Source organism: Scyliorhinus canicula, chromosome 9, assembly GCF_902713615.1.
Source record: "Scyliorhinus canicula chromosome 9, sScyCan1.1, whole genome shotgun sequence".
NCBI classification, from domain to species: Eukaryota; Metazoa; Chordata; class Chondrichthyes; order Carcharhiniformes; family Scyliorhinidae; genus Scyliorhinus; species Scyliorhinus canicula.
The window spans coordinates 168,805,319-168,821,067 of NC_052154.1; the positions used below are offsets into that span (position 1 = coordinate 168,805,319).

At 52.3% G+C, this 15,749-nt stretch overlaps 1 protein-coding gene across 1 annotated transcript in view; it reads right to left on the reverse strand.

Moving 5' to 3' along the window:
- LOC119971886 (DENN domain-containing protein 5A-like) overlaps positions 1–15,749 on the reverse strand; it is a 387,311-nt gene that overhangs the window by 206,474 nt on the left and 165,088 nt on the right.

Consider the following 15,749-nt stretch of genomic DNA (forward strand, 5'->3'; position numbering starts at 1 on the left):
TCTCGAGTGGGAACAGTTTCTTACTGTTCACAATAGTTGGTAGGATTTAAAGCTAAAACTACCGCTGGTCATAAAAACCTATCTGGTTCACTAATGACGTTCATGTCCTGATTGATCGACTGACTTGATAACAATAGAACAATGAGTGACATGCCAGGCCATGAGGCTACACATAGATCTCGGCTGGTTGCAACTCTGCTACTGATAGTCCCCAAGGATGTTCAGAATTGAGCCGCCAGGTCCGTCTGAATCCCTGCCACACAGTACCAAACGACATAATGGATGGTATACTCAACACTGTAATGCTCTGAAAATGTTATTTCTTTGACTACGTATTTATAGTTTACACCTCGCATTTACAAAGCTTAAAAAAACGCTGCAGGATGCTCAGGAAGATACAACTGGAATTAGATAGCAATGGCATTGTACTGGGGAGGGGGTAAGGGGTTTGGCACCATTTTGGAGCAGTTATGTGAGGTTATGGAAATTCATAGTGGGTAGGTCATGCCTAAGAATCTGAGTAAATTCTTTTGAAAAGGTGACAAGTGAATGGGGAATGCCTACGGATATTATTTATATGGACTTTCAGTAGGCATTAAGTCCCTTTTAAGAGACTAAAGTTGAAGCTCATGAATTTAAGCCATGATTGATCCAGCTAGGAAATTGGCAAAGCAAATGGTAGGTATAGTGGGCAGATTCTCTTAATTGGCGGAATGTGACTAGTGGCATCCTATAAGGGTCCTTGTTGGGGCCTCAATTATCCATTGTATTCATTACCAAAGATGTGATTGGAATATATATCTAGAGAACTTGAATACAAGGGGTGAAACAGTCATGCTTCAGCTACACAAAGCCATGGTTAGACCACACCTTAAGTATTGCAAGCAGTCGGAAGACCACACCTTAGGAAAAATATATTGGTTGGAGGATTACAGTATAAATTTACTATATTGATACCGAGACACTCCATGGGTTAAGCTATATGAAGATATTGAACAAACTAGGGTTTTATTCCCTGGAATCTAAAAGAATAATGGATGATCTGATCAAAGCATGCACGATATTAAAGTGAATGGATATAGGGTAGGTATGGGGAAATTATTACCACTTGTTTGGGGTCGAGGCTCCGGGCATAGTCAAAAAATTAGAACGAGACCTTTCAGGAGTAAAATTAGGAGACATTTCTTCATGCAAAGGATAATAGAAGTTTGGAGCTCTCTTCCTCAAACGGCAATTGTGCTGGATCAATTATTAATTTTATAAATGAGATTGTTAAAAATCTATCAACAGTGTTAAGGGATAATGGGATGTGGCAGGTATTTGGAGTTAGGCCACAGATCAGCAATGATCTCATTAAATAAAACAGGATCAAGGGGCTAAATGGCATGCTCCTGTTCCTCTGTTCCGAAAATACATAGCCAAAACATGACAACAGGAAGTCATGTTGAGCAAACAGAAAATGTGTGCAGATGAAACATTTTATTTATGGAATACAGAAACACAAAATCATCCTGGAAAACAATAGATGCTTTTGACATGCGTAATATAGTTTTAAAAATCTTTGTCCGTACTGTAATGGAACCTACGAGGGAATGTAATGGAACCTACGAGGGAACAAGCGGTCCTAGATCTTGTCCTGTGTAATGAGACAGGATTGATTCATGATCTCATAGTTAGGGATCCCCTCGGAAGGAGCGGTCACAATATGGTGGAATTTAAAATACAGATGGCGGGTGAGAAAGTAAAATCAAATACTAGTGTTTTGTACTTAAACAAAGGAGATTGCAATGGGATGAGAGCAGAACTAGCTAAAGTAGACTGGGAGCAAAGACTTTATGGTGGAACAGTTGAGGAACAGTGGAGAACCTTCCAAGCGATTTTTCACAGTGCTCAGCAAAGTTTATACCAACAAAAAGGAAGGACGGTAGAAAGAGAGAAAATCGACCGTGGATATCTAAGGAAATAAGGGAGAGTATCAAATCGAAGGAAAAAGCATACAAAGTGGCAAAGATTGGTGGGAGACTAGAGGACTGGGAAATCTTTAGGGGGCAACAGAAAGCTACTAAAAAAGCTATAAAGAAGAGTAAGATAGATTATGAGAGTAAACTTGCTCAGAATATAAAAACAGATAGTAAAAGTTTCTACAAATATATAAAACAAAAAAGAGTGGCTAAGGTAAATATTGGTCCTTTAGAGGATGAGACGGGAGTTTTAATAATGGGAGATGAGGAAATGGCTGAGGAACTGAACAGGGTTTTTGGGTCGGTCTTCACAGTGGAAGACACAAATAACATGCCAGTGACTGATAGAAATGAGCCTATGACAGGTGAGGACCTTGAGAGGATTGTTATCACTAAGGAGGTAGTGATGGGCAAGCTAATGGGGCCAAAAGGTAGACAAGTCACCTGGCCCTGATGGAATGCATCCCAGAGTGCTAAAAGAGATGGCTAGGGAAATTGCAAATGCATTAGCGATAATTTACCAAAATTCACTAGACTCTGGGGTGGTCCCGGTAGATTGGAAATTAGCGAACGTGACGCCACTGTTTAAAAAAGGAGGTAGGCAGAGAGCGGGTAATTATAGGCCAGTGAGCTTAACTTCAGTAGTAGGGAAGATGCTGGAATCTATCATCAAGGAAGAAATAGCGAGGCATCTGGATAGAAATTGTCCCATTGGGCAGACGCAGCATGGGTTCATAAAGGGGAGGTCGTGCCTAACTAATTTAGTGGAATTTTTTGAGGACATTACCAGTGCAGTAGATAACGGGGAGCCAATGGATGTGGTATATCTGGATTTCTAGAAAGCCTTTGACAAGGTGCCACACAAAAGGTTGCTGCATTAGATAAAGATGCATGGCATTAAGGGTAAAGTAGTAGCATGGATAGAGGATTGGTTAATTAATAGAACGCAAAGAGTGGGGATTAATGGGTGTTTCTTTGGTTGGCAATCAGTAGCTAGTGGTGTCCCTCAGGGATCAGTGTTGGGCCCACAATTGTTCACAATTTACATAGATGATTTGGAGTTGGGGACCAAGGGCAATGTGTCCAAGTTTGCAGATGACACTAAGATGAGTGGTAAAGCGAAAAGTGCAGAGGATACTGGAAGTCTGCAGAGGGATTTGGGTAGGTTAAGTGAATGGGCTAGGGTCTGGCAGATGGAATACAATGTTGACAAATGTAAGGTTATCCATTTTGGTAGGAATAACAGCAAACGGGATTATTATTTAAATGGTAAAATAGTAAAGCATGCTGCTGTGCAGAGAGACCTGGGTGTGCTAGTGCATGAGTCACAAAAACTTGGTTTACAGGTGCAACAGGTGATTAAGAAGGCAACTGGAATTTTGTCCTTCACTGCTAGAGGGATGGAGTTTAAGACTAGGGAGGTTATGCTGTAATTGTATAAGGTGTCAGTGAGGCCACACCTGGAGTATTGTGTTCAGTTTTGGTCTCCTTACTTGAGAAAGGACGTACTGGCACTGGAGGGTGTGCAGAGGAGATTCACCAGGTTAATCCCAGAGCTGAAGGGGTTGGATTACGAGGAGAGGTTGAGTAGACTGGGACTGTACTCTTTGGAATTTAGAAGAATGAGGGGGGATCTTATAGAAACATATAAAATTATGAAGGGAATAGATAGAATAGATGCGGGCAGGTTGTTTCCACTGGCGGGTGAAAGCAGAACTAGGGGGCATAGCCTCAAAATAAGGGGAAGTAGATTTAGGACTGAGTTTAGAACATAGAACATAGAACAGTACAGCACAGAACAGGCCCTTCGGCCCTCGATGTTGTGCCGAACAATGATCACCCTACTTAAACCCACGTAACCCGTATACCCGTAACCCAACAATCCCCCCATTAACCTTACACTACGGGCAATTTAGCATGGCCAATCCACCTAACCCGCACATCTTTGGACTGTGGGAGGAAACCGGAGCACCCGGAGGAAACCCACGCACACACGGGGAGGACGTGCAGACTCCACACAGACAGTGACCCAGCCGGGAATCGAACCTGGGACCCTGGAGCTGTGAAGCATTGATGCTAACCACCATGCTACCGTGAGGCCGTGAGTTTAGGAGGAACTTCTTCACCCAAAGGGTTGTGAATCTATGGAATTCCTTGCCCAGTGAAGCAGTAGAGGCTCCTTCATTAAATGTTTTTAAGATAAAGATAGATAGTTTTTTAAAGAATAAAGGGATTAAGGGTTATGGTGTTCGGGCCGGAAAGTGGAGCTGAGTCCACAAAGTATTAGCCATGATCTCACTGAATGGTGGAGCAGGCTCGAGGGGCCAGATGGCCTACTCCTGCTCCTAATTCTTTTGTTCTTATGTTGTTTGGTACTACCACTGTGCCATCTGACAGTGGTTCCCAATAGGTGTGTCGCGACAAGCATGTAAGTGTGCCGCGACCATGGAACAGCCACTTCGGCTGAGGAAATTCAACTGCAACAATGTCCAAGTTTCTTCAGGAGGGGAATTTTTAAAATTATTCAACAAAAGATTGGCTTCACAAATATCCCGGGCGCGATTCTCCGCTCTCACGCCGGTCCGGAGAATAGCGGGCCCCGCCGATTTACACAGCGACGCCGGTCCAACGCCCTCCCGCTATTCTCCGAACCCCGCTCAAACTACACGTTAGCATTCCCGGCAAAGGCCTCGACATACCCCCCCGACACGACCAGAAGCCCGACTTTTTGGCCCCCCGCTCTTCTCCGGCAGTCCCGACGTCATCACGCAATGTTTTCATGTCGGCCAACACACCTGCTTTTCAAGTTCGTCAACCAGTCGTGCTGGCTGACGAGAACTTCGAGGAGGTGAGCGCACCGCTCAGCGCACAGCTCAGCGCACTGCTGGAGTCTGGCCACAACGGGGAAGGCATCCCCGAGAACGGGAAGGGGGTCCAGAGCGGGGGGTGGGGGGGGGGGGGGAGTGTGGGAGACAGAGGGGGGAAGTGGGAGACTGAGGGGGGAGTGGGGGAGACTGAGGGGGGAAGTGGGAGACTGATGGGGGAAGTGGGAGACGGAGGGGGGAAGTGTGGGAGACTGAGGGGGGAGTGTGGGAGACTGAGGGGGGAGTGGGAGACTGGGGGGGGGGAGTGGGAGTGGGGGGGTAGGGAGAGAGTGAGCGAGTGACTCGTTCAACCCCGGTTACAAAATTTCTGCCACCATGCCATGGCGTGCCGGTCACGAGGACACGGCCGCTGGTTTCCCTGTGGCTTACGGCCATAGGCCACTGACGCACCGGTGAGGAAGACGTAGTTAACTGCCCGTTGGATGCAGAAAGTGACCAGGGGTTATGCTGCCCGCGTGTCAGCAGCGCGACCAGGACATCGGGACACACAGGTATCCCGTGGCAGGCCGCTGCCGAGGTATCGACTAACCTCCGTCTAACATGTCCCGTTTCTCTGCCCCCACCACCCTTCTGTAGGTTAGCACAATGTCTGCGAACAGAACGGCTATGTTCAGCGCAGTGGTTGGCGCCGCTGCACTGCATTTGGAGATGGAGCAGCGTCCACAGCCACAACCCGCAGTGGATGCAGGGCCAGCTGCAGCAGCAGAGGGAAGGGCCGAGGAGTTGCCAGTCATCGAGCAGCATGGGGGGAGGGGGAGGAGGTGAGTGTGAGGGTGCAGCCACGGCACCGGGCCGACGACCAAGGCCGAGGGTGTACCGTGCCTGGATCTCTTTCCTAACAATGACGGACATCACCTGCAGGAGGAGACTCCGGCTGAGTAGGGGGACGGTGACACATATCTGTCACCTCGTGGCACACCTCGCCCCACGTGGAACGGGGCGAGGACACGCGATCCCGGTTGCCATCAAGGTGACGGTCGCTAGGAGGCCGGCGGCGGCCAAGGTACTGAGAGGGTTTATGGATCAGATGGGTGGAGTGGATCCATGGAGGTTTGTGAGGCCGAGGGCACGCGAGTACTCTTTCTTCTCCCACGTACATAGGGTCTACTCTCGGATAGATTTCTTCGTGGTGAGTAGGGGACTGATTCCGAGAGTGGAGGAGGCCGAGTATTCGGCCATTGCAATCTCCGACCATGCTCCGCATTGGATAGAGTTGGAGATGGGGGAGGTGCGGGACCAATGTCCGTTTTGGCGGTTGGATGTGGGGTTGTTGGCGGAGGAGGAGGAGTGTAGGAGGGTCCGGGCAAGTATTGAGGGGTACCTTGAGGTGAATGATACGGGGGAGGTTCAGGTGGGGATGGTCTGGGAAGCCCTGAAGGCAGTAATTCGTGGGGAGCTGATATCCATCCGGGCACACAGGGAGAGGAGCGAGAGGAGTGAGAGGGATAGACTGGTGGGAAAGATGCTGGAGGTGGACAGGAGGTATGCAGAGGCACCAGAGGAGGAACTGTTGGGGGAGAGGCGCAGCTTGCAGGCTAAATTTAATTTGCTGACCACTAGAAAGGCGGAGGCACAGTGGAGGAAGGCACAAGGGGCAGTGTACGAACATGGTGAAAAGGCGAGTAGGATGCTGGCTCATCAGCTCCGCAAGCGGGATGCGGCTAAGGAGATTGCTGGAGTGAGAGACAAGAGTGGGAATGTGGTGCGGAAGGGGGTAGAGGTGAATGAGGTCTTCAAGCACTTTTACGGGGAACTGTACCGGTCGGAGCCAACAGGGGAGAGGAGGGGAATGGAGAGGTTCCTTGACAGGCTTTCTTACCCAAAGGTGCAGGAGGAGAAGGTGGAGGGGCTGGGTGCGCCGATTGAGCTGGAGGAGCTAGTTAAGGGGATCGGGCAGATGCGGTCAGGGAAGGCACCGGGGCCGGATGGGTTCCCGGTGGAATTTTATAAAAAGTTTGTGGACCTAGTGGGCCCCTTGCTGGTGCGGACACGCAACGAAGCGTGGGAAGGGGGGACTTTGCCCCCGACGATGTCGCGGGCGCTGATCTCGTTAATTTTAAAGAAGGACAAAGACCCCCAGCAGTGTGGTTCATACAGGCCCATATCTCTCCTCAACGTGGATGCTAAGGTGCTGGCAAAAATCCTGGCCACCAGGATAGAGGACTGTGTGCCAGGGGTTGTGCACGAGGACCAGACAGGTTTTGTGAAGGGAAGGCAGCTGAACACGAATGTGCGGAGATTGCTGAATGTCATCATGATGCCGGCGATTGAGGGGGAGGCAGAGATAGTGGTGGCGCTTGATGCGGAGAAGGCCTTCGATAGAGTGGAGTGGGGGTACCTATGGGAGGTGTTGGGGAGGTTTGGATTTGGTGAAGGGTTCATTAGATGGGTAAGGCTGCTATATGAGACCCCGATGGCGTGCATGGCCACGAATAGGAGGAGGTCGGAGTACTTCCGGCTTTACCGAGGGACCAGGCAGGGTTGCCCCCTGTCCCCCTTGTTGTTTGCACTGGCAATCGAGACGCTGGCGATGGCGTTGAGGGATTCAGAGAGGTGGAGAGGCTTGGTGCGAGGTGGGGAGGAACATAGGGTGTCGTTGTATGCCGACGACCTGTTACTGTATGTGGCGGACCCGGTGGGAGGGATGCCGGGAGTGATGGAGTTGCTAGCCGAGTTTGGGACCTTTTCAGGTTATAAAATAAACTTAGGCAAGAGCGAGGTGTTTGTGGTGCATCCTGGAGACCAGGAGGAAGGAATTGGTAGGCTCCCGCTTAGGCGGGCAGGGGAGAGCTTTAGGTACCTGGGGGTGCAGGTGGCCAGGGACTGGGGGACTCTTCACAAGCATAACTTCACCAGACTGGTAGATCAGATGAGGAGGAGTTCAGGAGGTGGGACATGCTGCCATTGTCGTTGGCGGGGAGGGTGCAGTCCGTCAAAATGACGGTGCTTCCGAGGTTCTTGTTCCTCTTTCAGTGCCTGCCCATCTTTATCCCCAGGGCCTTCTTTAGGAGAGTGACCAGCAGTATTCTGAGCTTTGTGTGGGCACATGGGACTCCGAGAGTGAGGAGGGTGTTCCTGGAGCGAGGAAGGGATAGAGGCGGACTGGCGCTGCCCAACCTTCTGGGGTACTATTGGGCAGCCAATGTGTCAATGGTGCGTAAATGGGTGATGGAGGGGGGAGGGGCGGCATGGAAAAGAATGGAGATGGCGTCATGTAGAGGTACGAGCCTGGGTGCCATGGTAACGGCACCGTTGCCGCTCTCCCCTAAGAGGTTTACCACGAGCCCGGTGGTGGCGGCGACCCTAAGAATCTGGGGACAGTGGAGACGGCATCGGGGGGAAACAGGGGGCTCGATGGAGGCTCCACTGGGTGGCAACCATCGGTTCATCCCGGGGAACACGGATGGGGGATTCAGGGGGTGGCAAAGGGCGGGCATCAGCAAATTGAGGGACCTGTTTATTGGCGGGAGGTTTGCGGGCCTGGGGGAACTGGAAGATAAATTTAGCATTCCCCAAGGGAACATGTTCAGATACCTGCAGGTAAAGGCGTTTGCTAGGCGACAGGTAGAGGGATTCCCTTTGCTGCCCTCGCAGGGGACGATGGACAGAGTGCTTTCGGGGGTGTGGGTAGGAGAGGGGAAGGTGTCTGACATCTATAAGGTAATGCAGGAGGTGGAGGAGTCATCAGTGGAGGAGCTGAAGGCTAAATGGGAGGAGGAACTCGGGGAGCAGATAGAGGACGGGACTTGGGCGGATGCCTTGGAGAGAGTCAACTCTTCCTCCTCATGTGCGAGGCTTAGTCTCATCCAATTTAAGGTGCTGCACCGGGCCCACATGTCCGGGACTAGGATGAGTAGGTTCTTTGGGGGTGAGGACAGGTGCACCAGATGTTCGGGGAGTCCAGCGAACCACGCACATATGTTCTGGGCATGCCCAGCACTGGAAGAATTCTGGAAGGGGGTGGCGGGGACGGTGTCGAGGGTGGTTGGATCCAGAGTCAAACCAGGGTGGGGACTCGCGATTTTTGGAGTTGCGGTAGAGCCGGGAGTGCAGGAGGCGAAAGAGGCCGGTGTCCTGGCCTTTGCGTCCCTAGTAGCCCGTCGAAGGATTCTGTTACAAGGGTTCTATAAGAGTTAGGTAACTTGGTCAATAGCAGCAGCAACCGGGGGGGGGGCATTATTGTAGTGTTTATTCTGTAACTTTATAGTGTGTTAATTTGCGTTGTTGTTAAAATGCTGGGCTGTTCATGGGGATGGGGCGAATGTATATGATTGTTTTTTTTTTATATGAATTTAGATTACCCAATTATTTTTTCTAATTAAGGGGCAATTTAGCATGGCCAATCCACCTACTCTGCACATTTTTGGGTTGTGGGGGCGAAACCCACGCAGACACGGGGAGAATGTGCAAACTCCACACGGACAGTGACCCAGAGCCGGGATCGAACCTGGGACCTCAGCGCAGTGAGGCGGTTGCGCTAACCACTAGGCCACCATGCTGCCCTGTGTATATGATTGTTAATATTATTGTTATTTTTGATATTTTACTAAGGTGCGTCAATGTTGTAGAAAATCAAAATTTTTCAATAAAAATTTTTTTTTAAAGGTGACGATCGCTCTTAACTTCTATGCGACCAGCTCCTTCCAGTCTCCGAGCGGGGACCTCTCCGAGATCTCCCAGTCATCGGTGCACAGGTGCATCCGGGATGTGACCGACGCCCTCTATGCCATCGCCGATCGCTACGTCACCTTTCCCGAGGACCGAGCAAATCAAGATTCACGAGCTCGTGGATTTGCCAGCGTGTCCGGGATACTGATGGTGCAGGGTGCAATCGATTGTGTTCGCGTCCCATGTGCCCGCCTGCAGGGTATAGGGAGGTCTTCACAAACAGGAGGGGGTCATACTCCATGAATATCCAGGTGGTATGCGACCCCCACATAAGGTTCATGAACGTCTGTGCAAGGTTCCCAGGGAGTGTGCATGACTCCTACATACTGGCGCAGTCGTGCATCCCTGCGATGTTTGAGGGACGTCCCCCCCAGCTGAGGGGCTGGTTGCTGGGCGACAGGGGTTATCCGCTGAGGTTTTGGCTGATGACGCCTATACGGAGGCATCAGACCAATGCGGAAACCCGACACAACGAGGCCCATGCAGCAACCAGGGGTGTGATGGAGCGCTGCCTTGGGCTCCTGAAGATGAGATTCAGGTGCCTGGACCGCTCCGGAGGGGTTCTGCACTACCAGCCCGACAAGGTCGCTCGCATTGTTGTGGCCTGCTGTGCGCTGCACAACATCGCGATGCAGAAGGGGGATGCCCTGCTGCAGGAGGCGGAGGGAGAAGCCAGTGGCAGTGGTGCCAGCACAGAGGAGAAGGAGGAGGAGGAGGAGGAGAAGGAGGATGGGGAGGAGGAGGAGGAGGAGGCTGGTGGAGTGGCGAGCGCAGGACGCAGACACGACCCAGGTGCTGGTGATGCCCAGGAGGCGGCATGACGGACCCGGCGAGGACAGCGGGCACGCGACGCTTTGGTGGCAGCACGGTTCACGCGTCGCATGCGACGTCCCCGCTGAACACCAAACCACCACCTGCATCGCCAGTCGTGCAGAGGGTCAACACACAACTGCCACCACCACAACCCCCCCCACACCCCCTCTCCGTGTACACTGCTCCACTTCGACATCACCCTTACCACTGGGTCCAGACGGTATGGCACAACATTGATGGCTGTGTCAGCGGGTGTGATCAGTGCCATGTGGAATGATGACAGCCCACTCTGCGATGAGCTGTGAGCTCAGAATCGTTAGAGAGAGTCTGACCCATGGCAATAGCTAAATCATCCACCTTGGTGGCCGCTGAGTTCGTCACGGACACTCCATCACGTGCCCGCGTGGGGTAGCTGTGGGAAGGGGTGGGAGGAGGGGAAGGGATTGCACACCCGGCACCAAAGTTTCACCGCTTGTCAACCCCAGCGACACTCGGTCACCATCACGATCCCTGTGGCTATGGAACAATCACACGGTATTACAAGTAAGGTGGAACAGTGCGTTTAATGTTAACAATAATTTACAGATGCCCTAGCCCCTACAACTAAACTGTGCCCTTCACCCGTGCCAACTTACTCTGTGTCTCTCTTTGTTGCCTTACGGGCCCTACCACTACGTCTCAGTGATTCCCCAGATGATACAACAGGAGTGGAGGAGGACTGCTGCGAATCGCCCCCTTCGACTTGTTTCTCCTTCGGCAAGCGTTTCCTGGGGCGACCCGGCCTTGATGGGCCAGGCTGCTCTGCGGGCATCTCGGGTGACGTTGTGCCACCCTGCTCTGCCCGCTGCCCACCCGATGCACCAGGGATGGGACGGGGGGAGGCCGAGAATTCCGGGACGTCCCGTGATGGAGTTAATGGGACGGGCCCCGAAACCTCCTCCTCCCTCGGGGAGCCCGGTGGCTCCCGGGCCTCACTGTGGGACAGAGGTGCGAGTGGGGAGGTGCCCCGTCGCGCCACCGACACCTGGCGCTGCCAGTCCTGGAGGCCTGCAACGGTATCCAACAGGATCCGAAGGTTTGCAGAGACGGAGTCCAGGGAGTTAGACATTCCCGCCAGGGACTGTGCGATCTCAACCTGTGAGTGCACGACGTCATCCAGCACGTGTGTCAGGCGGTTGATGCTCTCCGCGACTGACTGCTGGGACTGTGCCATCGACTGCTGTGACTGTGCCATGGCATGCTGCGACTGGGCCATGACCTGCTGAGACTCGGCCAAGGCCCGCAGCGCGCCGGCAATGTCGTGTTGGCTCTGGCGCATTGCTGCCTGTGAGAGGGCAACCTTGTCCAGGGCCGAGGATGACGTGTGCACATTAAGCCCAACGCCTTGCATAACCTGACCCATTGCCCCACCGCGGATGCCACCCGTGCGGTGTCGGCCTGGGTTGCTGCCATGAGCGGCACCACTCCCAGCTCCTGGACGCGGTTCGACTCCTCTAACTGCATCTGCAGATGCTGGAAGACAGCCCTCATCCCGTCATTGTGTCCCTGGGTTTCTTGATGCATCGGCTGTGCGGGTGCTTTGAGAAACTCCAGGAACTTGGAAAACATCTGGGTGCCAGCTGGATGCTGGGCCTGGCCTGCCCTCCACCAGTCCGGGCCCTCGGCTGCTCCGACCTCCACCTGCTGTAACTGCTCAGCTGTGATGTGCGACCCAGACTGTGACCCAGGAGCCTCATCACTAAATAGCCCAACCGGGGTGAGTGTCTCTGGGATGGTGGATGGTGTGGGAGATAGCTGTGCCGCAAGCTCGAGGTCGTCTTGGGTGCACGCCTCCTCTATGTCATCGGCCCACTGAGAGGCCGCAGGGCGTTCGTGGGCCATTTCTCTCTCTTCCTCTCTCGCCGCCCTCTGGGCGTCCTGCTCCACAGATTCGGTGGGTGAGGATGGGACTCCCCGCTGATCGGGCACCCTCTGTCGTGCGGCCCTGGGTGTGGTGGGGGCAGATGCCTGTCTCCGCCTGGAGGCAGACGGCCCTGGTCGTTCGGCATCACGTCCTAGGGAAGAGAATGAAACGGGTTATTTAGAGATGCTCGGCCGGGCGCTGGACGGTCCCAGTGGGCAGAGTGTGAAGGGACAGAGGATGGGGGAGGTGTCCCAGTGGGCCGAGTGTGAAGGGACAGAAGATGGGGGAGGTGTCCCAGTGGGCAGAGTGTGAAGGGACAGAGGATGGGGGAGAGGAGGGGGGTGTTTGTCATGCAGGGTTGTCTCACTTGTTGCAGCTCCGCCAACCTCGCATTGCGCAACCTCCCGGGTGGCAGATCCCCCAACAAGGTCCAGTGCCCTCTGCTCAAACGTGGTGAGGGGGTGCAGAATGGGCGAACCCCCTCCAGTCTTGTTCCGCTCACGAGTGTTGTGAGCAGTCTTGTCCTGTTGGGGGAGGGGGCATAGGTAGATCATTACAATACGGCAGGTATCAGCAGGCCGTTCAGATACTGGCACAGGTTGGGGGTCAAGTTGTATCAAGACCATTGCGTCTCTCCAGGGGGGCCAGAGCGCTGGGTCTGTGACTACTTAGTGAACCACCCTCCACTCACTCTGCCCCAATCCCCCTCCACCCCCCGTGCCGGGGGGGGAGGTGGGTGATTAAGTAAAGGGGGGGGGGTGGTTGTGACCCGGGGGCACCCTCTTGGCGCTTACCCTGGCAGCCCTGGTGAGGTCGTGCAGCTTCTTCCTACATTGCTCTGCAGAGCGAGGGGTCTGCCCCACAGCACTGACGGCAGCAGCCACCTCACGCCAGGCCTGGCGCACCGCGCTGGCAGGGTGGCGATGCCCTCTACGCGGGCAGATGATGCCCCTCCTTTGCTCGATTGAATCCAGCAGCGTCTCGACGTCAGCCTCCAAGAATCGCGGGGCTGCTCTCCTTGGCTCCGACATCTTGGCCTACAGTTTCTGTGCTCGCCCGCACCTTTTTACGGCGTCGGGCGTCGTCACGTGGGCGTGTTCGTGTCGTCGCCACGTTCCTAGCCCATTTCCCGAACGTGAATACGTCGGGAACGGGGCCGTGTCGGGCTGTCGCAAAAGTCGGCCGTTTTCACGATTTTCCACGGGTGCGGAGAATCGCGCCCCCCATCTTCAATGGTGCAAGAGCCCAGAACGTCTGTGTAAAAGAAAAGGCTGAAGCATTTGGAACCATCTTCAGCCAGAAGTCATAAGTGGATGATCCATCTGTCTCCTCCTGAGATGCCACTCTTCAGCAAACTCAATTCACTTCAGATGATATCAAGAAAAGGCTGAAGGCACCATATACAGCAAAGGCTATGGCCCTGACAACCTCAATCTACTCTCGATAATCAGCAAAGTAATAGAATGTGTCATTGGCAAGTGTTATCAAACGGCTGTTAATAACCTGCTGAATAATGTTCAGTTTGGTTCGGCCAGGGCCACTTTGTTCCAGACGTCATTATAGCTCTAGGTTAAACATGGAGCTGAATTTAAGAGGTGACGTGGGAGTAACTGTCTTTGACATCAAGGCAACATTTCACTTATTGTGGCATCAAAGAGATTTGCAAAACTGAAGTTAATGGAAATCAGTAGGAAAACTCTGTTGGTTGGAATCATACCAAGATGGAAAGATGGTTGTGGTTTTTGAAGATGAATCATCTCAAACCCAGGGCGTCACTGCAGGAATTCCTCAGGGTAGTGGCCTAGGTGCAACCATCTACAGTTGCTTCATCAATGATTTTCTCTCCATCACAAGGTCAGAAGTGGGGATGTTCGCTGGTGCTGCGCAGTGTTCAATTCCATTTGAAGCAGTCCATATCCAAATGCAGCAGGACCTGGAGAACATTTTCAAGCTTGGGCTGGTAAGTGGAAAGTACCACACAAGTGCCAGGCAATGGCCATCTCTGAGGAAGAATTTTAACCATCTCGCCTTGGCATTTAATGGTATTACCATCGCTGAATTTTCCCAGACCATCATGCTGGAGTTATCAATGTACAGAAACTGAACTGGAACATCCATGTAACTACTGTGGCTGCAAGAGCAGGTCAGAGGCTGGGAATTCTGTGATGAGTAATTCACATACTGGCTCCCGAAAAACTGTCCATCCACAAGGCATAAGTCAAGAGTGTGATGGAATACGCTCCACATGCCGAGGTGAATGTGGCTCCAACAATACTGAAGAAGCTTGACACCATTCAGGACAAAGCAGCCCGCATGATCAGCACCCTATCAACTAACTTGAACATTTATTCTCTCCACCACAGACACACAGTGGTAGCAATGTGCAACATATACAAGAAGCACTGCAGCAACTCAACCAAAGCACGTTTGGCAGCACCTTCTAAACTAGCAACCTCTACCACATGGAAGGAAAATGCAGCAGATGCATGGGAACACCTGCACATTCCCCCTCCAAGCCACACACAATCCTGACTTGGAACTAATTCACCATGCTTTCCTAACAGCACTGTGAATGTACCTACACCACATGGACTGTAGCAGGTCAAGAAGGTGGCTCACCATAATCTTCTGAAGGTCAATGATGGATGGGAAACAAATGATGACCTTGCCAGCAATGCTCGCATCCCATGCTTTGCTGTTGCTTGTAACTACCCCGCCGGAAGATCTGTTGTCATGGTATGCCACATGCATCTGTCTTGTGCCGTCCTCACACATCCAGTGTAATTCATCTGCAACAATCCTGTGACATCTGTCATCAATCTACACCCAGGTCAACCCCTCTTTCCACTGCCCTCCACTTGTCCTCTCAAAGAGCTCGCGGTTCCTTTTCAGCTCTGGTCTCATGAAAGAATGAAAAAAAGAGCAAGTCAGGCTGGGAGGTAGAACGGTGGCGCAGTGGTTAGCATTGCTGCCTCACGGCGCCAAGGTCCCAGGTTCGATCCCGGCTCTGGGTTACTGACTGTGTGGAGTTTGCACATTCTCCCCGTGTTTTACAACCCAAAGTTGTGTAGGGTAGATGGATTGGCCACTCTAAATTGTCCCTTAATTGAAAAAAAATGAATTGGGTACTCTAAATTTATTTTTTTTAAAGTCAAACGCTGGGAATTCTTCAGTGAGTAACTCACCTTCTGACTCCCCAAAGTCTGTGAACCATCTACTAGACATGCTGGTCCACTTGCCTGGATGAATGCAGCTCCAACGAAACCCAAGGAGCTTGACACCATCCAAAACAAACAGCCCACTTAATTGGCATGCCATCCACCACCTTCAGCATTCATTCCCTCCATCACCAACACATGGTGGCAGCAATGTACAGGTAACACTGCAGCAACTTGCCAAGCCAGCTTTGATAGAATCATCAGGTGGCAACTTTTACCACCTAGAGGAATTAGAGCAGCAGACACATGGGAATACCACAGCTGTAAGTTACCCTCCAAGCCACATTCCATCTTAACATGG